Source organism: Rhincodon typus, chromosome 25 (assembly GCF_021869965.1).
Source record: "Rhincodon typus isolate 14 chromosome 25, sRhiTyp1.1, whole genome shotgun sequence".
NCBI lineage: Eukaryota > Metazoa > Chordata > Chondrichthyes > Orectolobiformes > Rhincodontidae > Rhincodon > Rhincodon typus.
The window spans coordinates 43,503,710-43,528,753 of record NC_063356.1 but is presented as its reverse complement, the minus strand read 5'-3'; the positions used below and the strand labels follow the sequence as shown (position 1 = coordinate 43,528,753).

At 44.1% G+C, this 25,044-nt stretch overlaps 1 protein-coding gene across 3 annotated transcripts in view; it reads left to right on the top strand.

The window, feature by feature from the left end:
* The first annotated feature begins 711 nt into the window (after positions 1 to 711).
* The window catches only part of dram2b (DNA-damage regulated autophagy modulator 2b), a 79,558-nt gene continuing 55,225 nt past the window's right edge, over positions 712 to 25,044 (top strand). Inside the window, exon 1 of one of the 3 annotated variants that reach the window (XM_048612052.1) lies at positions 712 to 1,100. The gene's annotated coding sequence lies outside the window, so the exon portion shown is untranslated. The remainder of the gene's footprint in view (positions 1,101 to 25,044) is intronic. The other 2 variants (XM_048612051.1, XM_048612053.1) reach the window with 2 other exon arrangements.

Sequence of the window (25,044 nt, the reverse complement as noted above, 5' to 3'; positions counted from 1 at the left end):
AGGGAAGTGGGAGAGAGGGTTGAAGGGTTGTGGAGGGATGTTCACTGAATTTGAGAACCCACAGGCTGCCTCTTCTGAATTCAGTTGATCTTCTCACAGCTGGGATTTCCATCCACACTGGATTCTGAGCTCCACCAGTCAAACGCCGAATAATGCCTGAGAAATTGCCCAAATAGTCACTTCTTCCTACCACTCCCCCAGCCCTATTTCCACAACTCCTTGTCCACAAATCTTATCGAGCCAGCTGCCAGCCTAATTGGCTGTTACCATATTGAGTGGAAGTAAGCAGAGATGGCAATTTGGCAATGTCAGACTTCACAAATTATGGTATTCTCTGTGAGTCATGTCAAAAGTGAAGGTCCCAGAGCTTGGTGGACTGGACAGCCTTGACATTAGATCACGAGGTATTTTTCTACACAGAGGGCAGTGGAAATATAAATGTATGAATATTGTATTTAATTCAAATATATTGCATTAGGAGCAGAAGTAGGCTATTTGGTCTTTCAAGCCCTCTCTGCTATTCAACATGATCATGGATGATCTGTTTGTAGTCTCAATTGCACATTTTCATCTATCCCTGAGAACCTTTGATTCCCTCACCTAACAAGAACCAATTTACTACCGTCTTTAAAATATCCAATGACACTCTTCCCCTCATTTTCAGAAGCAGAGAGCTGTTCAGGTTCTGAGTTTTTTCACAGTTAGAGTCTCCCTATCCTATAGATGGGGCTGTCTGCCGGAGTGCATCCTTCCACATTTTCAGATGTCTCTTGTTTTCCAGTTGAAGCTTTTTGCTGTTCTGCCTGAGCCACTGACAGTGTAAATTCTGAAGTGGGAGGGAGATGGATTCAGGCAATTTACAACAGAGCCCCTGACACAGCGAGAGTTTGAAAGCAGAGGGGTTGGTCAGTTTTTTAAGAGCACCCCTGGTGTTACAGAGAACTGACACACTGAGTGAGACCAGGTGGAGACTGTCATCAAACTGGATACAAGGAGTGACAGTGTCAGGGGAACACAGAGCTCGGGAAGTCTGATCACAGAAAGGCTGCAGTTCTACCCTGAAATATCAGAGAGTTTTCAACGCTTGTGGACTGTGGCTGGTAAGAAAATGCAGCTTGTTACCATTAAGTAATGGGTTGCAATCTGGAGCCTCAGACTTTGCTGTGGACTTTGATACTAATGTTTAACCCTTTCCCCTTTCTGTGGCGCAGTGGTCAGACCCGGGTTCGATTCCACCCCTTGGGTGACTGTGTCTGTCTGTGTGGAGTCTTCACATTCTCCCTGTGTCTGGGTAGGTTAGCTGGCTTGGCCATGCTAAATTGTCCATAGTGTCTTGGGTAGGCTAGGTGCGTTAGCCATGGTAAATGTGAGGTTAAGGGCTAAGGTTGGGGGTTGGCTGTGGGTGGGGTGCGGTTCAGAGGGTTGGTGTGGTCTTGGTGGGTTGAATGGCCACCTTATTCACTGTAGCGTTTCTATGATTCTTTAACACCACTGATCTTGCAAGAAAATGTTGTGCAGGGCAGCAATGTATGTGCATGCTATAGTGATAGCCTATCCTGAACATGGGAGAAAAACTTGGACTCATAATTTTCAAGATTGTAAATTGCTTTACAGACAATGGAGCACCTTTTGAAGTGCAATCGCCATTGTACTGTAGAAAATATGGCAGATAATTGATACACAGCAAAGTCCCAAAAACAGCATTTTGATGATAATCACATTATCTGTGTCACTGATATAGATATCTGCTAGGACACTGAGGAGGACTGTCCTGCTGTATTCCCAATGGTGGCTGTGGGATCTTTTACATCAGAGTGAGATGTAGTTAAAGATAACAATCTCATTAAAAAATCAGCTCCTCTGACAGTGCAGCGCACTCTCAGTGCTGCATTGGAGAGCGTGGCTGAAGTGGATTGGAACTCTCAAATGTCTGAGTTCAACGTTTGAGGAAGAGAATCTCGTGATCTGAATGATAAAAGGCGAGCAGATAGTATTTAAAGAATGACAGCTGTTGCATCAAAATCAGCAAATGGGAATGGCTAGGTATTACATTCCCAAACACAGCGATGCAAACAGACAACTGAGATCTCACCCTCTGTGTGGTTTGATGCCATATGAAACACTTTGTGTTTGCGATAGACTGGTCAAGGAGAAAGTCAAGAATTGTCTTTAGCCTTAGGCTTCAATGTAGTACTTTGTTACACTATCAGACTGATAACTGCTGTACTTAGTAATCGCAGATATTACCAGGCTCAGGTTTATAGGGCAGACCTTATAGGGACCTGAATGATGTTGGCTATGTTGAGATTTATAACTGAATCATGTGTGAAGTCCAGGAAGGCCTATCTCAACATTGTGAGTCACGCATAGAGTCATACAGCACAGAAACAGACCCTTTGGTCCAAATTGTCCATGCCAACCAAATATCCTGCACTAAATTAGTACCATTTGCTTGCATTTGGCTTGTATCCCTCCAAACCTTTCCTGCTCATGTACTGGTCCAAACGTCTCTTAAATGTTGCAACTGTGCCTGCATCTACCACTTCCTCTAGCAGATCATTCCATATATGCATCACCCTCTGTGTGAAAATGTTGCCCCTCGGGTCCCTCTTAAATCTTTCTCCTCTCACCTTTAAAATTATGCCCTGTAGTTTTGAACTCCCCCTCCCTGAGGGGTGCTATTTACCTTGTCTATGTTCCTCATGCTTTTATAAGCCTATATAAGGTCACCCCTCAATCCCCTACGCTCCAGTGAAAGAAGTCCCAGTTTATCCAGCCTCTCCTTATAACTCAAATCCTCCAATCTCAGTAACATCCTAGTAAATCTTTTCTGCATCCTTTCCAATTGAATAAAATCCTTCTTATAGCAGGATGACCAGAACTGTGTACACGGCATGGTGAGACTGGCCAATTAAGAGGTAGTTATTGCTTCTTAAATGCCTTAATAATGGCTCATCTCATCTCTTTAATATTTAGCTTCCTATCTTCTCAAATTTGCCAAACAATTTCACCATCAAGAATTCTTGGCATGGAAGTGCGAGCGGATACCTGGCCACTTCAGCTTGACGCTGGTTCTGATGGACCTTATGTTGGTTGCCAGGCACCAGTATCTCAGAGTAAGCTCCGCAAGTGCTGATCATATGCACCCTATGGATATTGGCATCTGATATGTGCCAGCCTCTAAGACCCCTCATGGCAGATCTCCAAACCTCTCACAGGACCCTACCGTCCTTCAGTGCTGGCCCTCGGGCTGCCTCAGTAACTCTGTGTAACGCTGGGCCTACAGAGAGACACTGCCAGTTCATGGACTGTACCAGGCTGGATCTCTGTCTCTTTGCTCACTGTGATAGCGCTCACTGTGATAGCACTCACTCACCCTGAGCCTACCTGGATCCTCTTGGCATCACTGCCTTGTATTGCCATTTTGCAGTTTGCCCCCTCAGCCAGAGATACCAGGCTCGTCTTACTGTTGCGTTGCCGTGCTGTTCCGTGCAAACACAAAGCTAGGAAGCTTGCCATTAGCCTCGGCCAAGTCAAACAGGATAGCCTTCCCTCGGGGATTCTGACACAGAAAGTGCAGCGTAACCTCCAACTCCAGTTGAGGGGCTTGGACACAGTCAGTCAGCTCTGAGTGGTCAGAATCAGGAAATGCTCCTTAAAAGGAGTCTAATGTCAGGCAGCCCACCATTGACTTGAGTCTCTCTGTCCCAGTGTGGGCTGTTCTCCCCCGGGGATGAGAAAGAGAGAGAGGTAAATATTAAAGGAGATAAAATTGGTGTCAATTTTAGGAGGTTCATGATCACAGCTACCTAATGTCAGCCGATGACAACTTGTAACAATTTTCTGATCGTTTATTGAGAGGCAGCAGTTTTAATATGGTACATTAGTTAATTACACGAAGAAAGGAAATAGAGGAGTGGCATGTGGAGTTTTAGATAATGTTTAGATAAAATGCTGAATTTGGTAGGGCAAATAAGGGCAGGACTTATACACATAGTGGTAGGGTCCTGGGGAGTGTTGTTGAACAAAGACCTTGGGTGCAGGTTCATAGTTCCTTGAAAGCGGAGTTGCAGGTAGACAGGATAGTGAAAAAGATATTTAGTATGGCTTGCTTTATTGGTCAGTACATTGAGTATCGGAGTTGGGAAGTCGTGTTTCAACTGTACAGGACATTGGTTAGGCCTCTTCTGGAATACTGCATGCAATTCTAGTCTCCCTGCCATAGGAAGGATGTTATGAAACTTGAAAGGGTTCAGAAAAGACTTACAAGGATGTTGCTGGGGATGGAGGGTTTGAGCTATAGGGACAGGCTGAGTAGTCTGGGGCTGTTTTCCCTGGAGCATCGGAGGCTGAGGGGTGGCCTTTATAGATGTTTATAAAATCATGAGCATGGATAAAGCCAAGGTCTTTTCTCCAGGCTAGGGGAGTCCAAAACTAGAGGGCATAGCTTTAAGATGAGATAGGTAAGAGTTAAAAGGCACCTAAGGGGCAACATTTTCACACAGAGGGTGGTGTGTGTATGGAATGAGCTGCCAGAGGAGGTGGTGGAGGCTGGTACAATGACAACATTTAAAATGCATCTGGATGGGTACATGGAAAGGAAGGGGTTAAAGGGATATAGGCCAAATGCTGACAAATGGGAATAGATCAGTTAGGATATCTGGGTGGCATGTTAGACCAAAGGGACTGTTTCTGTGCTGTATAACTCTATGACTCAATAACTCTGTGACAACCAGTGAGATGTAAACACTTTACTGATCCTGGAGCTGTTCTGTAGAATGGAGGAATAGAGGCAGTGCACTCCCATGTCCCAGTGGGCCCAAGCCTCTTTATAGTGGTCTTTGGTAGTCTTTGGTAATCTTGGTACCGATCAACTTAGTTCTTCCCTCTGCCTGAAGTGGGGGAGAACTCCTGGTCATCCCCCAGGGTGACAGTGTGCATTGTCTCCCTGGATCTGCCTCCCATGTGTCCTAAGGGGCAACTTTTTCACGCAAAGGATGGCGTGTGTATGGAATGAGCCTAACCTAACCCAACTTGGCAATGGCCATGGGACTGCTAATCATGATGTTGGATGACCATTGTTCCCTTGCCCATCAACTTCTGAGCATTAGTTTTCATTCTGTTTTCAACCAAAACCTTCTTATTTTAGATTTGATAATGGAGTGGGGTAACACCTGATAAATCATTGATGTGAGTAAATATCTTGATGATTCTTCTGACCTCTCCTCTATCTTCATATTGATTTGTTTACGTTTCCAGAAGACTAGTTACTAATAAGGCACAGATATATAAATACCAAATGTTGAATGCTGAATTAACACAGGTTTAAGGGTCTCCTGATTCTCAAAAGCGAGTGGAACAACTTTTATCATTGGTGTAGTGGGGAGGAATGAATGAGTGAGTGAGTGAGCAGGCAGTGCAGAGGGCATGTGGGGTTCGTGGGATTGGGGGTTGGGGGTGGGTGACAGTGAGTGAGACATGATCTTGTAGGCGATGGTGAGAGTGGTAGAGTCTTGGTGGGTGCATGGTGCATGGTGGGTACAGTAACAAAGATGGGGTTTATGATATTGGAGAGAAGATGGTGGTCCTTAAGCTGGCATAGTTGGGAAGAGGATTGACCAACACTGCTGTGCATTCCTCCAGATGGCTGAGGTAACAATCTTGGAGCTGGATGGCATGGGAGAACAGGACATTCCACTTGCGCACTACCCCATCCAGCAGAGCCTCTAAGTCACTGCCCACCAAGTGGGGTACCAATAGATGGGGCAAATATCAATGCAGGGCATCTGTCCAGCCTGACAGGCACAATGGCCTTTTAAAGATGGCACCAGCACCTGTTCTTGCCAGTTCACTCTGAGATATCCCAGCATTGGTATGTTTTTCTGGGAATGCTGCAGAGTAAGATAGGGCTAGAATCAGATGAGAGGGGCTTGTCTGGGTAGTTAATAAGGCAAGTTTGCTAAGATAGGGCAAGGCTAGAATTTATTGGCCATCCCTAATTGCCCTTCAACTGAGTGGCTTGCTAGGCCATTTCAGTGGTCAATAAGAGTAAACCACACTGCTGTGTGGTCTGAGGTCATATTCCTTAAAAGACATGTGAAAAGATGGGCTTTTATGACAATTGACATTGGTTATGTGGTTACCATCACTGATACTAGCTTTATATGCCAGATTTATTTACACTTAAATTCCAGCAGCTGCCATCGTGGGATTTGAACCCATGACCACATCTTCAGGGTTATTAGTCCAGTGATGTTACCATTGCACCAGTATCTTTCCCTCAATTTCTAAAGCCATCCAACTGTCCTAAATTTTGACACAAAATGGCTGCCTTGTTCCCTCTGTTATAAATGACTATGTGCCCAAAACTGGCTGAGAGAACTTTGAGACATCTAAGGTTGTGAAAGATAAATACAAGTTTCTTTCTCTCCAATGAAAGGTCTCTGAGTCAATTCCTCCTTTATTAAATTGGCGAAAGTAAATGATGTAAATCATGTAAATCAACTATTGATCCTGAGGAGTGTGTTGGCTTTTTCAGATATGACTGGTAGTTCTTGGTATGTGTAGTCGTAATGAATGAGGGCTGAAGATCTTGCTCACCTTGAGCATTTGTTACCAGAGGCGCTTTGCATATAAACACTTATCCTAAAACTGTATTGTGTATAGGACAATATTCTGCCTGATTTATGCATTGCTCACATTATTCAGCATCTGAAACCCATATGGGCTGCGTGACATGTTCCCTTGTTCACTGTTAAAGATAGAAATGACACACTGACTGTATTATTCAGGGAAAATCAGCAGGTACATTTATTTTGAGCAGTTACACTGATGCAGAGGAATGTGGCAAACATCTTGTTCCCCAAGAACTAAACTGCTGGAGTAAACATTTGGAACATTTTTCTGCCTGGTCCAATAACGAGCACTTATGCAGGAATTGGATTTTTCATTGCAAATTTGTGCTAGGATGTCAATCACGATTTTAGATTGGATGGAAATTGACTGGGTGAAATAAGTAAATATTGTTCCTATTGTACTATTGATCTGGATTGATGTGTTGATGCCAAGCCAGGTGGGGAGTTATAGAGCTCGACATAAATCCATTTCTTAATAGTTTGTTATTTACAGAATGTAACATTACATATGTCTGCCTTCTTCTGACTTATCCAGCAGTGTCTCTTTGCAAGTGCTTTAAGTACGTAATAATGCTGTTCACCTGTGTATCTGAACAATGATTTGCATAATATTGAGTCTTCTTTCTTTAAAGAAAATCTTTATAACACTCGAGACTACAAAACAAAATCTAAAACGAAAGATTTTCAATATTTCATAATGCAACACAACCCTCTTCCATAACTTCTAACAATTAATTTGAACAACACTCCTTTTTGTAAACTAGTCCAACAATTCTTCAGCAGCATTAACTCATCTTATCTTATTTTCAAGATCTCTTTCTTCTGTATCATTTACTTTATGTTTGCAAAATCGATCCTTAACCTTTCTTCCATCTCGCTCCTTGTCAAATGTACACTACACCACAGTGAATATTTATCCACATTGTTGTAGTTGGTTGGCTCGCCGAGCTGGTTCATTGTTTTTCTGCAGACGTTTTGTTACCCTGCTGGGTAACCTCATCAGTGCAGCCTCTGATGAAGCGCCGTTGTGTTTTCTGCCTGTTATTTAAACTCTGGTGTCCATTGAGCTGGATTACCTCACTTCTGGTTTTCCTTCTCAGTGGAGTGTGTATGGGGTCTAGCTCTGTGTTTGTTGATGGCTTTCTTTGTGGAGTACCACGCTTCTAGGAATTCCTGTGCTCGTCTCTGCTTTGCTTGTCCCAGTCGAATTGGTGGTTCTCCTTATCCATGTGGATAGAGTTGAGTGAGTATTGGTTGTGTCTTTTTGTAGCCAATTGATATTTGTGTACCCTTGTGGTTAATTTCCTTCCTGTTTGTATGATGTAGTGTTTGTCACAGTCTCTGCAGAGAATCCTGTATACGATATTGGTCCTGTCCATAGCGGGTAGTGGGCCTTTGGTTCGGGTGAGCAGTGTCGTAGGGTTGATATGGGTTTGTGTGCTACTCTGATGCCCAGTGGTCGTAGGAGTCTTGTGGTTAGTTCTGATGTAGGATAGTGTGATGCGTGTTTCGGGGTGTGTAGTATCTTCCTGGTGTCGTTCGTGTAATAGGCATCTTCTGACCCAGTTTTTTGGGTATCCATTGTCTTTGAATACTTGGAAGAGGTACTCTGCTTGGTGTGGTTCTGTGCTGCTGCAGTGTGTTGTTGCCCATTTAAATAATGTTCTCACACAACTTTGTTTGTATGCATTAGGATGGTTGCTGTTGAAATTCGATGCTTGATCAGTATGTGTGGCTTTCCTGTGTACCTTTGTTAGGAATTCCCCATTTGTCCTGTGTTCCACCATGACGCCCAGGAATGGGAGCTGTTTGTTCTTCTCCTCTTCTCTGGTGAATCTGATTCCGGTGAGGGTGTTGTTTATTAGTTTGTGTCTCCTTTAGTTTGGTACGTTTAATAATGATGAAGGTACTGTCCACGTAGCGTATCCATAGTTTTGGTTGGATTAGCGAAAGGGCCATACTTTCCAGTCTCTGCATCACCGCTTCAGCTATTAGTTCAGAGATCGGTGATCCCATGGGTATCCTGTTGATCTGTTCATATATTTGGCGAAGGTGAAGTGGGTGGTGAGGCATAGGTCCAGTAGCTTCAGCGTGTTGTCTGTGGAGATGGTGTCATTGGGGTCTTGTTCTTGGTTTAGTAGTGTTTCTCTTGCTAGTGGTATGTCAATTGATGTGATAGGGAAGTCACGTCAAATGAAACCATGGCCTCGTCGTCATCTATTCTTGCGTCCTTGATGGAATTGAGGAACTCCTGGGCTGAGTGGATTGAGTGGGGTAACTTGTTGACGAGGTGCTTTAGTCTCCTGTGTAGAACCTTGGCTAGTCTATGTGGTGGCGTGCCTGGCAGGGAGAGTATGGATCTAAGGGGTACTTCCGGTTTGTGTACCTTAGGGAGGCCGTAGAGTTGGTGTGTGTTGGTTCCTTTGGGTTTCATTCTTAGAAAATCTGTTTCGTTGATCTGTCCGGTCTGTTTGTGTCTTTTTAGCGTGTAGAGGATTTTGTTGCCTAGTTGTGGTGTTGGATCTGTCTGCACTTGCTGGTATGTGTTCTCGTCGGCTCGTAGTGCATGTGCCTTGGAGAGGTAGTCCCTTTTATTGAGTATTACTGTCATGTGCCCTTTGTCTGTGGGTAGTATTATGATGTTCTTGTCCTTTTTCAGTCCTTCTAGGGCTTTCCTTTCCGATGTGTTGAGTTCGCTTTTTCTGGTCAGTGTCAGGATCACTGTCTGTCTTATGGTAGACAGAAGCCATGCTGGCTATCCCTAATCAGTAGTCCTTCTGTGGATTTCTCACTGTCTGATAAGTTCTATATCTAGTCCTTCTGCTGGAGCTAGTGTTTCTGCAGCTAAAGAACATTTCATCATGCTTTTTATTTTCTTGTTTCCCAGTCTAAGGGACAATATTCATCATGTTTACCCATTTAAGAATATTAAGTGGAACCCAGTTGCTGTTCTAGAGAGTCGGGAAGGAGTGAAGGCAAAAGTGCATGAGATGTGTCAGACAGAGTCAACAGCCCTGTCACCGTGAGAGAGAGGGGAATCCATTTTTGAGGAAAAAGGAGGACATCTGAGGCAGCTCCGTGGAAGGTGCATCATCAGAACCGATGCAGCAGAGACAGAGAAACTAGTAAAAATGGAATGAAGTCCTTGTATGAAGCAGGATGTGAGGAGATATAGCCAAGGCAGCTGTGGAAGGTGGTTGGTTTGTAGTGGATACTGGTGGACAGCCTATTCCCAAAACAAAAACAGTGAAGTCAATGAAGGGAAGGGTCGAGTCAGAGATGGACCAAGTGCAAGTGAAGAATGAAAATTGGACGCAAAACTGATTTAATTTTTACAATTCTGGATGACAGCAGGAAGCAGCACCGAGGACTTCACTGATGTATCGCAGAAAGAGTTATCGATGGGGGCTTGGGTAGGACTTGAACAAAGAATATTCCATCATCAAAAGACAGGCATAATGGGGACCCAGGCAATTACCTCTGACCACACCTTTGACTTGGAGAAAACCAAAGGAGTTAAAGGAGAAGTTGTTCTATATGAGAATGAGCTGAGCTAGGCAAAAGATGGTGGTGGATGGGAACTGTTCAGGCCTGTTTTCAAGGAGAAAGCAGAGAGACCTCAGACTATCCTGATGGAGATGGCAGTGTTGAGCCATTGCACATCCATGGTGAAGAGAAAGTGACTATGGCCACAGGACTGGAAATTGTCGAAACAACAGTGTAAAGTATCATCGGAGGGACCTAGGGTGCAGGTACAAAATTCTTTAAAGTTTGCGTCATATACAGACAGTATGGTTAAAAAGGCACACTTGCCTTCATTGCTCAGTCCTTTGAGTACTGGAGTTGGTATGTCATGTTGAGGTTGTACAGGACGTTGGTGAGGCTTCTTCTGGAATACTGTGTCCAGTTCTGGTTGCCCAGTTATTGGAAGGATATTATCAAGCTGGAGAGGGTTCAGAAGAGATTTACTAGGATGTTGCTGGGTATGGAAGGTTTGAGTTATAAGGAAAGGCTGGATAGGCTGGGACTTTTTTTCACTGGAGTGTAGGAGGTTGACTGACCCGATAGTAGTTTATATTAAAAAAATGAGACATACGGGTAGAATTGATGGTAGTTGTCTTTTCCCTAGGATGGGGGATTTCGAGACCAGGGGGCACAGTTATAAAGTGAGAGGAGAGAGATTTCAAAAAGACATGAGGCAAATTTTTCACACAGAGGGTAGTTCGTGTGTGGAATGAACGTACTGAGGAAGTTGTGGATGTGGGTACAATTACAACATTTAAAAGACATTTGGATGGATATATGAATAGGAAAGGTTTGGAGGGATATGGGCCACAAACGGGCAGGTGGGACTCATTTAATTTGGGATTATGGTCGGCATGGACTAGTTGGACCGAAGGGTCTGTCTCCATACTGTATGACTCTATACGTCAGATGAATCACAAATGAAAGCAAGAAAAGACTGAACAAGGGGGAAAAAGATTGAATCAATAGGAAGCAATAAGTTTTTAGTGGGGCAGAAACAAGCCAAAATGATGACTCTGCCAGGACAGTCCTGTTTATGGATTTTGGCAGGAAAAAGGTAGAAACCAGCTGAGAGAGGTTGGATGACTGAGGTAGGAAGCAGTAGAGGGGGGATCTCCAGAGAAGATGAGGTCAGTGTCAGTTCTGGAAGCTATAATCTGATATTCGATGGAGGCATCGTGGTCTGGGGAAGATCAGGGGAGGTGTGTGAGAGTTGGTGTTCAGCCTCTGCCAGGTAGAGGTCAGCTCATCAGACCTCCCTCCAATCCTTTGTTTGGACTCCTATTAAATTGTCTTATTTGTTTGCAGTCACCAAAACCTCTCAGCCATACTGGCTTTTAAAAAAAATTTATTTGGTGTGGGCGTTGCTGGCCAAGCCAACATTTGAGAAGGTGGTGGTGAGCTGCCTTTTCGAACCATTGCAGTCCACATGCTGTTGGTTGACCCCAATGCCCTTAGGGAGGGAATTCCAGGATTCTGACCCAGTGACAATGAAGGAGCGGTGATGTATTTCCAAGTCAGGATGGTGAGTGGCTTGGAGGGGAACTTTCAGGTGGATGGTGTTCCCAAGTATCTGCTGCCCTTGTACTTCTAGATGGAGTGGTTGTGGGTTTGGAAGGTGCTGTCTGAGGATCTTTGGTGAATTTCTGCAGTACATCTTGTAAATAGTACACACTACTGCTACTGAGCGTCAGTGGTGGAGGGAGTGGATGTTTGTGGATGTAGTGCCAATCAAGTGGGCTGCAATGTCCTGGATGGTGTCAAGCTTCTTGAGTGTTGTTGGGACTGCACCGATTTGGGCAAGTTGGGAATATTCCATCACACTCCTGACTTATGCCTTGTTGATGGAGGACAGGCTTTGGGGAGTCAGGAGGTGAGTTACTCTCTTCTAGTCGTGCTCTTAGATTCTTCTGTAGTCCTTGTTCGAACACACAGCCCAGTCAAGCCTCTACTTGCCCTATCTCTTTCTGCACTGGAATTACAAGATCTCTGTCTCCAATGATCAGAGGTTCTGTTGTCAGTTCCTGGTTATGTTGTAGTCACTTGGGTTCACTGTGCGGACTCGCACTGTTTCATTGTGTTTTTTTTTCACATTTTTCTCTCATTTTGTCACTATCCCCTTCATGAGGACGGATTTTCCACTGACCAGTTATTATGCCTGCGTAGTTCAGACTAGAATCCCCATTCTAGTAGGTTTCCAAAGAATTGTGCAGGAAATTGCATTTTCCACTGTACAGTTCTTCCACACCTGGACCGTCTGAAGGTCTCCATTTTTAAAAAAAAATCAAAGACTAAGGCCGGTTCTGATGAAATTAAGTAAAATAGTCATTCAGGAACAGTTAGAGTATCAAAAACGTAGTCCAGAGTAACTGTTAAACTGGTCCCAGACTTGCATCTCTGACCAGCTTTCCTGTCCCCTTCTCAGGAACTTAACCCAGTCCTCAGCACCTCTCCATCCATTCCTTCCAGCCCTCTGCCAGATCAGACCAACTCTCAGCCCTACTGTCAGTAAATTATACTGACTTTCCAAAGACAATTCCTTTCCATCTTCCATTTCCAACTTTGTGTATTTTAATGGCAAATTTGCTGAGCATGTCTGTACTAATACTCAGCTACTTTGCTAGGAATCCTGACTCTTTTAGTGACCTTCATGAGTAGCCATCCGTATATATGAAGGAACTGGAACTTGCATATTCCCTGATCTTGTGACCCTTACTACTGAGTGAATCTAAATTATATTTTGACTAATCCATTCTGATTATTGTCGATGTGCTACCTCTGTCCAATATGTTGCAACTGAATAAATCTGTGACTAATACACTAATTACAAACCGAAGCTTGTTGTGACTACTACAGTTCTCTCAGACTGATCAATAAATCATTTGCCTCTGAACTTTCAACGTAGTATGTTGCCTCAAAAGTTGTTCCAATTTGGATAATTTACCATGTGAAATGTTATTTCATATCACATCTGTAACAACTATTAATAGTTCCCTGTGCAGTGTTGCTGCTCATTCATTTGTTATTGTTGCTCCAGCCCTGTCAGACAGCATGGAAACAGACCCTTCGGTCCAACCAGTACATGGCTGAACATAATCCCGAACTGAACCAGTCCTACCTGCCTGCTCCTGACCCATATCCCTCCAAACCTTTCTTTTTCGTATACTTGTCTAAGTGTCTTTTAGACGTTGCAATTGTATCCACATCCACCACTTCCTCAGGAAGTTCATCCCACTCACGAACCACCCTCATCTTCCAGATCTGCTATTTATTTTTGTCAGCATCTAATTAGTTACTTGCAGTGCACAAAAATTGTACACAACTGAGGCTTGGGGCATTATTACCCCTACTAATGACTTTTTTTAATTCCTTAAATTCGAAACTTTGATTTAAGTTACAGTGCCCCTAATGGACTGCCTTATTTTCTTCTTTTGGTCTGATCTGGTTGACTTCACTTTCCCCATGAGGGCTTTTCGATCTGTGTATAAAGAAGATCCAGCCAGTGCTCAGGAGGTTATTTAGAGTGGAGATGTAAGATCTGTGGCAAGTAGTAAGTAGCCTCATGCATTGTATTCTTGGTGTATGTTTCGCTACTAGGTTTGGAGGTTCTCAGGCACTTCTGTCTGTGATTCCTCTGTTGCACAGCTGCTTGCACCTCACATCTGAACAGTCTCGGAGGCTGTGACCATGAGTCTTCATCTTCTGTGACATTCCTGAAAGTCCCATTTATGCCATAAAGGCTGCTGGGAATGTGCCTACCTGGGATATTTTGAAAGCCTCGGAGACATCTGTCTCTTTCTGAGGATCCAATTTTGGTTTCTTAGAATCCCCACAGTGTGGAAAGATGCCCATCAAGTCTACATGGACCCTGCATGGAGCAGCCCACCATATTCCTAACCCTGTTTGGGGGTTTTTACTATGGGTAATCCACCTAACCAGCACATCCCCTCGACAAACGGGGCAATTTAGCATGGCCAATCCACTTAACCTGTACATCTTTGGACTGTGGGAGGATACTGGAGCACCCAGAGGAAGCCCACACAGACAAAAGGAAAACGTGCAAACTCCACACAGTCGCCTGAGAGTGGAATGGAATCTGGGTTCCTGGTGCTGTGAGGCAGCAGTGCTGCCCACTTTGAATTATCCAGTTGAATTTCTGAAATCTTTTGAAGTGCTTGATATCCCCCTATTATCCATTTTTCTAAATTCACCAAAATCTGGCCACGTTTCAAATGCATTTATAAAATCATCATCTTTCTTTTAAATTTCTTGCATGAAATTCAAATATCCGAACCTTCATTAATGTCTAACTGACTGTCCTCCAGCTCACCAAATACTTTACAGCTAATTTGCGACTCTGTTAGGAAGCAACAAGTTCAAGTCCGTACTGTGCTTTCACTTTACTAAAGATGTAACCCATGTCTGCTTCCTCTTTCTGTAGGTATTAAGGCTCTGATTTAGAGAATATCAGTAGAAATCCTACCCTTGCATTTTACACTTGCTTTCAACTATTCTTCTCAAAGTTAACTCAGATTAAACTCTTCTACTTGAAAAGCAATTCCTCGTTTCTAACTCACACCTTTTGGTAACCATCTCCTGGCTATGATAATTGGATCTTAAGGTGGATAGTGAAATATGAAACTAAGCGAACATTTTTTTTTGGTGGTTTATTTAATTGTAGAATGCAACCTTATGTAGCCCGGTGTCCTAGTTGTCTCTATACTATTTTGACTAAACCAAACCAAATAAAAGGGTGACTGCCGCTTGCAGGGGTGCTGTAACAAAAGTAAAATCGTAATTTAAATTTAGGGAATTTGGTTTTGGAGAGTGTGATGAATCCCATTTCCCTTCCAATGCAAAGAATTGTCTGAGAATGTAACATTTAGAGCGCATTTTGTTCCAAGGTTTCTTAGACATCAACATTCCATTCTGTTCAATAATAGGGATATGGCTTTTGCAATATTTACAGTAACTTATTCAACGTAGTTGAATAGCCACTGTAAAAGAGTTCAAAGCAAACAGAGAGACTGGAGGTTATTGAGTGTGTTCGAGAGACAGAGAGCAAACTCCATGTTAGAAGTGGTAATTTTTAACGAGTGCAAGGAAGGCAACTGAACTATACAGATCCTCTATAGAGGATAGTGAATTAAGTCCCAAGAGCAGCTGGATACCTCTGCTCTTAGAACTCAAATCAAGTCATAGCAGTTATTAGGTAGCTACATGTTGCAGTCAGGCTTTAGGGAATGGACTGAAAGTTATGGTAGCTGACAAGACACCTGGTGCAACTGAGAGTGGGAGTTAAAAATCCACAAGCAATATTTGCTTACTACAATTGAGCAAGTTTAGAACCCAGGGTACACTGAGAAACAGCTCTAGCTTGGTGAAGATAGCTGTCAATGAAAAATTGGAGTTGTGCATATGACTAAGTATTGGAATGCAGTGTTTGGAATCAATCTGAGTGTGGAGCCAGGGCAGGTAGGTGATTGAATAGAACTAGAGCAGTCATTGAGACAGTCCACAATGGAACCCTGTCTTGAGAAGGAGTTCCAAGGCTAGATCAGCAAAAGTGAACTATTGTAATCTCTTGTGATGTTTAATGAGATTTGATTAACCAGAATTGCTATCATCTGGAAGAAGTTACTGAGAAATCCATGAGACCTGTCTTGGTCACGTGATGTGGGCTGTGGGGTGTTTGATCACAGTCTATTACACATTTATCACATTAATTCTGGAATATAGAAATAAGTTGTACATGTAATGTGGATTACACTGATCTTGCACTGATTTGTTGTTTGCTCAAAACCGTGGAATCTTGTGGTTTTAATCTATTCATGGGTCCACTGGATTTCATACTTTGTCTACCTTTGTTTTAACAAAAGCTTACTGGTCCTTGGTTAAATAGCAACATAAATTTGGTGATCCGCTCAGGGACTGTGCTACCCACAGTCATGAAAGGCCTGAAATGTATCAGTGTGAAATATCAGTGTGAGTTTCTCTATAAGTGCTTTGTACATAACAGGCAATATCCTTCTGTGAAGATATTACTGCAAAGTGTGTGTTAACATTGAGCCACAAGCCTTCTTCTAATTAAACCACTAAGATGTTTAATTGAGATAATGGGTGGCATAGTGGCTCAGTGGCTAGCGCTGCTGCCCAGAGGCCTGGGTTTGATTCCAGTCTTGGGCGACTATACAAACTCTGCACAAACATTCTCCCTGTGTCTGTGTGGGCTTCCTCCCCCAGTCCAAAGATGTGCATCTTAGGTGGATTGGTCCTGGTAAATTGCCTATTGTGTCCAGGGATGTGCAGGTTAGGTGGGCGGGATGCTTTTGGCTGGGTCAGTGTGGACTCGATGGGCCAAATGGCCTGCATTCAGACTGTAGGGACTCTATGAAATCTATGATGATCAATTTAAAAACCAAAAGAACAACGGATGCTGTATAAATCAGAAATAAAAATAGAAACTGCTGGAAAAGCTTAGCAGATCTAGCAGCATCTGTGAAGAGAAATCAGAGTTAACGTTTTGGGTCCTGTGTCTAGAACAGGGCTGGAGTGCTTAATCATTCCTGTTACAATCCTGGAGCGGATCACCAAATTTATGTTGCTATTTTGCTAAGGACCAGTAAGCTGTTTTTCAGAAAAAAGTAGACAAAGTATGAAATCCAGTGGACTATGAATAGATTAAAACCCCTAGATTCCACCGTTTTGAGCAAACAGCAAATCAATGCAAGACCGATGTAATCCACGTTACATGTACAATGTATTTTGAAGTCCCACAATTAATATGTGATAAATTAGTTCTGAGGAAGGGTCACTTCACTCCAAAGATTAACTCTGATTTCTCTTCACAGGTGCTGCCAGACGTGCTGAGCTTTTCCAACAATCTCTGTTTTTGTGTTGAAGGTGATCAATTTGCCGTTCAAGACAAGGTTTTGCGGCTTGCATAAAATAACTTTATTGTAAAAATGCTGATTCGTTAACAAATAACAGATAAAAAGTAATGTGCTACTATGTGACTTAAACTGCACTCCTTTCAACCCCAGCTACACATTTGCTTATTCACTAACAAGACAGACAAAAACACTCAGTTTGATATAAATATTCTAACTGGAAAAAAATTATAGACAAGGAAAACAAAATTCTGAACACCGAAAGTCCATATCAGAAGGGTGGGTTAAGATGTCTGTCTGTTGTTTCCTGCTTTAGGCTCTGGATGACCTTCAATGTAGCCAAGGACTCTGGTTTTGGCAAAGAGCAGAGTGTATGTAACATCATAGTCATGTGGCTCCCCATTTGTTCCAGCAACACTTGTGGAGTCGTGGAGTCATAGAATCATACAGCACAGAAACAGGCCTTTCACTCCAACTAGTCTATGCTGACCATGTTCCCAAACTAAACTAGTCTCACCTGCCTGTGCTTTGGCCCGTATCCCTCCAAACCTTTCCTATTCATTTACTTATCCAAATGTCTTTTAAATGTTGTAACTGTGCCTGCACTCACCACTTCCTCTGCAGTTCATTCCACACACTAACCACTCTCTGTTTTTAAAAACAAGTTACTCCTCGTATCCTTTTCAAATCTTTCTCTTCCTCCTTAAAAATATACCCTCTAGTTTTGAACTTCCCCTCCCCCATCTTAGGGAAAAGACCTTATCTATGCTTCTCATGATTTTATAAACCTCTGTGAGGTCACTCCACAATCTCCTATGTCCAGTAAGAAAGACCCAGTCCAGGCTTTTGTTTTTATAACTGAAACCCTTCATTCCCAGCAACATCCTGGTAAATCTTTTCTGAACCCTTTCCGGTTTAATATCTTTCCCATAATAGGACAGCCAGAACTGCACACAGTACTCCAGAAGAGGCCTCACCAATGTCCTGTACAACCTCAACATGACGTCTCAATTCCTAAACATTTGAAGAAACCAGCTCTGTTTTGTGCCTGTGCTTCAGCTTCTATTGTGTACAGTTTTGTATTGGAAACACACGATGCAACTGCACTCACGAATAAATGTCAGTAGGTGCCATCCTGAGTTCTTTAATTTCCAGCCTAATATGTGTCATCAGATGCCTGCTACTGTGTAACAGAACCCACTGTTTGGAGTCTTAGTGACAGAGTACATTCCTCACTGTGTCCAGAGCAACTGGTAGGAGCGTCATCAGACATAATCTGTTGGGCAGGTCCAAAAAAACCTAAAATGTGTGCCAATTGCCTTTGGAGTCCACACTGTAAAACTGCTGTTGTACACTTGCTTTGTACAAAATAAATTTGACTGAAATTGAGGATGAATTGCAGCATTACAGCTTTGTGTGAGCTGTGGCAATGATCTTTGCATTGACAAAACCTTCAATCAAGTGAGGTGATGTAACAGTCTCAGGGCACGGTCACTGCACCATGGGGACACAGTGAGAGACTCCAAGAAAGGAATTCCTGATGCAGGAGATTCCAAAAGGCTTTCCAGTCAATGACATGTTTTGAAGTGTAGTCACTGTTGTAATGTAGGAAACACAGCAGGATCCCACAAACAGAGGTGAGATAAATGAACAGTTATTGATGTCAGGCATGTATTATTCAGGGAACTAGGAGGAACACCATTGATCTTTGAGAGTGCCATTGGATCTTTTGACATCATTGTGAGAGCCTCTGGCTCCTGGATTATTGCCTTAGCTGTGCGCAGATTGACATCCAGTCAGTGAAATCCAACGTATGGAGTGCAGTGGGAGAAAGAGGTTTCAACTCATGTTGCACAAACATCAATACCCAGGACTGCGGGAGCTGTAAACTGAAAGCCTCCGGTGATGGTGGTGGTGGTTCAGGAGAGGCAAAACATTGAAGTCATACAGCAATGTAGCAACTTGGGTGAAGATAGGAAGAGCTACAGCATGAGAGACAGTGTTTATGGTAATAGAGAGTCAGCAAATACAGTAAAGTCAGGGAAGATGATAAAAAGTTCAAACTAAAAGGATCTATCTGAATTGATGAACGTTAAGAAATAAACGGTGGAGGCCATTGCCGCAAGCAATATAAAGGCTCCTGTCAACAGCTACAGTCACATCTTAACTGTTAATTGTGTCCCAGTGTTCTACCAGCAGTCACAAAAGGTATAAAATCCCAATGAGACCACCAAGGTGACGTGTTTACCTGAGTGACTACTACTGAGTATAAAAGGGGCAGCATGGTGACTCAGTGGTTAGCGCTGCTCCCTCACTGCACCAGGGACCCGGGTTCAATTCCACCCTCTGGAAGCTGTCCGTATGGGGTTTACACGTCCTCTCCGTGTCTGCATGGGTTTCCTCTGGCTACTCCGGTTCCTTCCCACAGTCCAAAGATGTGCAGGTTAGGTGGGTTGGCCGTAGTAAATTATCCCATAGTGTCCAGAGATGTGAAGGTTAGGTGGATCAGCCGTGGAAAATGTGAGGTTACAAGGATAGTAGGGTGAGTCTGGGTGGGATGCTCTTCAGAGAGTCCGTGTGGCCTGTTTCCACGCTGCAGGGATTCTATGGGTCCTATAGAAAAGCAGTTCACACCAGGTTTCAGCGTTAACAGAAAATAACTAGTTATTGTAAACACACAACTTTATCAACAGAGGAAAGAAAGGATTATTAATTTACTATTATGCAACTTAACCTATACCCCTTTTAAAAATCCTAAATACGCATATAATCACTAATGTCTAAGCCATATAAATGACAGGTGGATTTACCCAGATATTATGGGTGGAAAAATATATCGACAAGGAATAAAAATTTTGAAGATCAGAAGTGCAGATTACAAGTATGGGTAAAATTATCTCGTGATTCCTTTTGATGATATAAACGATGACATGCTATTGTCGATAAAGTGTTGGTTGTTCTTCACTTCAATAGTTGATCTGACAAACCTAGGTCTTTTGTTAGAGTTCGTTCTTTTATTCCCTTTCTGTTAATTCTGTCTTTGCTCCCGTGCCAGAAGAAGGCCGAGAGAATGACTATTCTCTGACTGCTCTGTACTTGCAGATTTGAAATAAACTGCAGCTCGACAAATCCATGGGCTGTTGTCAGGCAGAGTTTCCTTAACTCAAGGATTTTTGGTGCCACTTCGGATCAAAATGTGCCCATCACTGCTTCAAAAAGCAATTTTGCCTTGCGCAGCTAAAAATGCACAATACTTGATTTTTCTTCAAGTTCAAAACTGTCCTGCTATTTCTAGCAGGCCATTCCCATTTGTTTATATTTTGTTTGTTCATTCATGGTTTATGGGTGTCTTTGGATGGGCCAGCATTTATTGCCCATTCCTGGTTGCCCTTGACGGTGGGGGTGAGCTGTCTCAGAGTCATAGAGGTCTACAGCACAGGATAAAGTCCTTCAGCTCATCAAATCTGCACCAGTAAAGAACAACCACCTAACTGTTTTATTCCTGAGTTAGATGATAATGCAAAGGAGGACAAAGTCAGAGAAACATACTGCTTGAGACAAGACGTTTAAAAAGCAGGAGAGGTAACAGAGACAATGTTAACTGCTAATTTGACATTTCTGAAGAATCACAGAATCCCGACAGTGTGGAAGCAGGCCATTCAGCCCTTTGAGTTCACACTGAATGTGCGAAGACCATCTCATCCAGACTTAGAGATAGTAGGAACTGCCGATGCTGGAGTCTGAGACAACAAGGTGTGGAGCTGGATGAACACAGCAGGCCTGAAGAAGGGTCCAGACCCGAAACTTCAACTTCCCTGCTCCTCTGATGCTGCCTGGCTTGCTGTGTTCATCGTTCACCCAGACCTAGACCCCTACCCTATCCTTGTAACCCTGCATTTGCCATGGCTAATCCATGTAACCTACACATCCCTGGACACAATGGGCAATATAGCATGGCCAATCCATTTAACCTACACATCTTTGGACTGTGGGAAGAAACCGGAGCACCTGTAGGAAATGCACACAGACGCGAGGAGAATGTGCAAACTCCACACAGACAGTCGCCTGAGGGTGGAGTCGAACCCAGGTCCCTGGTGCTGTGAGGCAACAGTGCTAACCACTGACCCACCGTGAAGCAGTCAATGCCCAAATGCGACAAAACCTAGTCAATATCCAGGCCCAGGATAAAAAGTGGCAAGTTAAATTAGGGCTCACAAATGCCAGGCAATAACCAGCTTCAATCAGAGCCAACTTAACCACCAACCGATTACAGTCTCTGGCATTACCATCACTGACTCCCCCCACGATAAACATCCTGGGGGTTACCATTGATTGGAAACTGAAATAGGCTGGCCATTTAAATACTATGGCAATTAGAGCAAGTTAGAGGCTAGGAATTCCGAGGTGAGTAATTCGCCAGTTGCCTCCCCAAAGCCTGTCTACAAGCTACCAGCCAGGAATGTGGTGGAATACTTGCCTGGATGTGTGCAGCTCCGACAACACTCCAGAAGCTCATCACTGTCTAGGACAAAGCAGCCTGCGTGACTGGTACCACGTTCAGAAATGTTCACTCCCTCCACCACCGATACTCAGCCGTAACAGTGTGTATTATCTACAAGATGTACTGCAGAAATTCACCAAAGCTACTTAGACAGCACCTTCCAAACTCTCAACCGCTTCTGTCTAGAAGGAAACAGGCTGCAGGCACGTGGGAGCACCATCTGCTAGTTGCTCTCCAAGCCACTCACCAGCCTGACTTAGAAATATATTTCTATTCCTTCACTCGCGCTGTGCCAAGTCCTGGAATTCCCTTCTATACAGCATTGTGGGTCAAACTATCACATTGCAGCGGTTCAAGGCAGCAACTTACCACCACCTTCTCAAGGGCGATTAGGGATAGTCAACAAATTCTGGTCTAACCAGATGCCCAAATTCCCAGGAATGAACAAAACCTGGTGTTCCCCAGGGTTCCATCTGTATTAAGGTGTGAAATTGATTTAATGTTTTGTGTTGATAATCTCTTGCCTGGCATAAAGGCGATAGCTTTGAAGAAATGGAAGGGACTTTTATTTCAGTCTGAGTATATTCTATTTGCATTTGCAAGGTTTAGGAAGCTGAAATCGGATAGGGCACATGAGGAATATAAAGAAAGCAGGAATGAACTTGAGCAGGGAATTAGGAGAGCAAGAAGGGGCCATGAACTATCCTTGGCAAGTAGGGTTAAAGAGAATCCTAAGGCATACATTTAAAAACAAGAGGATAACTAGGGAGAAGGTAGAAGTGCTCAAGGATAAAGGAGGGAACGTGCTTGGAGGCAGAGATGTGGATGAGAACCTAAATGAGTACTTTGCATCCATATTCACCCAGGAGAAGGATATGGAGGATAGTGAAATTTGCGTATAGCATGCTAATAAATGAGGGCATTTTGAGGTCAAGAAATAAGTGGTGTTGGATCTCTTGAGCATTAAGGTGGATAAGTCCCCAGGTCCCTAGGGTATCTACCCTAGGTTATTGACAGAGGCAAGAGAGGAAATTGCTGGAGCCCTGACCAAGATCTTTGTATCCTCACTAGCCACTGGAGAGATGCCGGAGGACTGGCGAGTAGCTAATGTTTCTGTGTTCAAGAAGGGAAATAGGGATAATCCAGGAACTTATAGACCAGTGAGTCTCACATCAGTGGTTGGGTAGCTATTGGAGAAGATTCTTAGGGATAGGATTTACACACATTTAGAAAGGCACAGCCTAATTAAGAATAAAAACAAAGTTGCTGGAAAGACTTGATAACTACTGGAAAGTAGTTAATGGGGACTGTTAGTGACTAACAACAGAGGGTGTGAAATGGCAGGCTATGTGGTAACATGGCCTGGTATGTGGGGTAGGGGGCTAGGACATGGGAGAGTTTAGGCCCTAAAATTATTGAACCCGGTATTGAGTCTGGAGGGCTGTAGGGTCCCCAAGTGGAAAATGAGGTGTTGTTCCTCCAGCTTGCGTTGGGCTTCACTGGAGCACTGCAGCAAGCCAGAGACTGAGATGTTGGCTGGGGAGGAGGGTGGTGCGTTAGAGTGGCAGGCAACAGGTAGTTCAGGGTCTTTTTTGCGAGCAGAATTTAGATGTTCTGCGAAGTGGTCGCCAAGTCTACACTTCGTTTCCCCAATGTAGAGGACACCACATTGTGAGCAGCAAATGCAGTAGACTAGATTGTGGGAAGTGCAGGTGAAGTGTTGCTTCAACTGGAAGGTATGTTTGGGCCCTTGAATACTGGGAAGGGAGGAAGTAAATGGGCAGGTATTGCACCTTTGCCGGTTACAGGGGAAGGTGCCGTAGGGCTGTGGGGAAGTGTTAGGAGTGAAGGAAGTGTGGACCAGGATATCCCGGATGGAACGGTCTCTGTGGAAGGTGGACAAGAGAAGGGAGGGGAATATGTGTCTGGTGGTGGCATCTCGCTGTAGGTGGCAGAAATGGTGTCTGATGATTTTCTGGATGTGGATGCTGGTGTGATGGTAGATGAGGATAAGGCGAACCCTATCGCTGTTGCGGGAGGGAAGAGAGGGGGTGAGGGCAGAAGTGTGGGAGATAGGTTGGACCTGGTTGAGGGCCCTGTCGACAACGGAGCTGGGGAATCCTCGGTTGAGGAAGAAGGTGGACATTTCAGAGGCTCCCTTGTCGAAGTTGGCCCCATCTGAACATATGCACTGGAGCTGGAGGAACTGAGAGAATGGGATGGTGTCTTTCCAGGAAGTGGGGTGTGAGGATGTATTGTCCAGGTAGCTGTGGGAGTCAGTGGGTTTGTAATGGATATTAGTGGTTAGCCTATCCCCAGAAATGGCAACAGAAATGTCGAGGAAGGGAAGGGAGGAGTCAGAGATTGACCAGATGAAAGTGAGGGCAGGGTGGAAATTGGAGGCGAAATTGATGAAGTTTTCCAATTCTAGATGAAAGAGGGAAGCAGCACCGATGATATCATCGATGTATTGGAGAAAGAGTTGTGGGTGGGGGCCGAAATAGGACTGGAACAAGGAATGTTCCACGTACCCCATGAAGAGACAGGCATAACTGGGGCCCGTCCAAGTACCCATGGCAACCTCTCTTACCTGAAGAAAATGAGAGGAGTTAAAAGAGAAGTTGTTGAGGGTCAGGACAAGCTCGGCCAAGTGGAGGAGGGTGGTGGTGGGTGGGGATGGTTCAGGTCTTTGCTCCAGGAAGAAGCGGAGAGCCCCAAGAACCTCCTGGTTGGGAATGGACATGTAAAGGGATTGCACAAAGAGGAGGTGGCTGGAGCCGGTAAACTGGAAGTTTTGAAACTGGCGTAAGGCGTCAGATGAATCATGGATGTATGTGGGTAGGGATTGGACCAGGGGGGAGAAGACTGAGTCGAGGTAGGAAGAGATGAGTTCTGTGGGGCACGAGCAGGCTGAAACAATGGGTCTGCCTGGACAGTCCTGTTTGTGAATTTTTGGCAGGAGGTAGAAACGAGCTGTGCGGGGTTGGGAGGGGTGTGCTATCAGTTTGGAAGCGGAGGCGGGGGAGATCACCGGATGAAATGAGATCAGTTACCGTAGTGGATACAATGGCCTGATGTGCCATGGTGGGGTCCAGGGGAAGGTAGGAGGAGGTATCTGAGAGTTGGCGCTCCGCCTCTGCAAGGTAGAGGTCAGTACACCAGGCTAGAACAGCACCACCCTTATCGGCAGGCTTAATAACAAAGTCAGGGTTGGATCTGAGTGCACGGAGTGCAGTCGGTTCGGAGGAAGATAGGTTGAATTTGGTGAGGGGGCAGCGAAATTGAGGTGACTAATGTCACGTCGACAGTTCTCAATGAACAGATCAAGTGCAGGTAAAAGGCCGGAGGGAGGGGTCCAGGTGGAGGGAGAGTGTTGGAGTTGGGCGAAGGGGTCTGTGGGACGGGATGAGGACTCTTGTCCAAAGAAATGAGCACGGAGGCTAAGACAGCGGAAGAAGAGTTTGACGTCATGTCATGCCTGAAATTCGTTAAG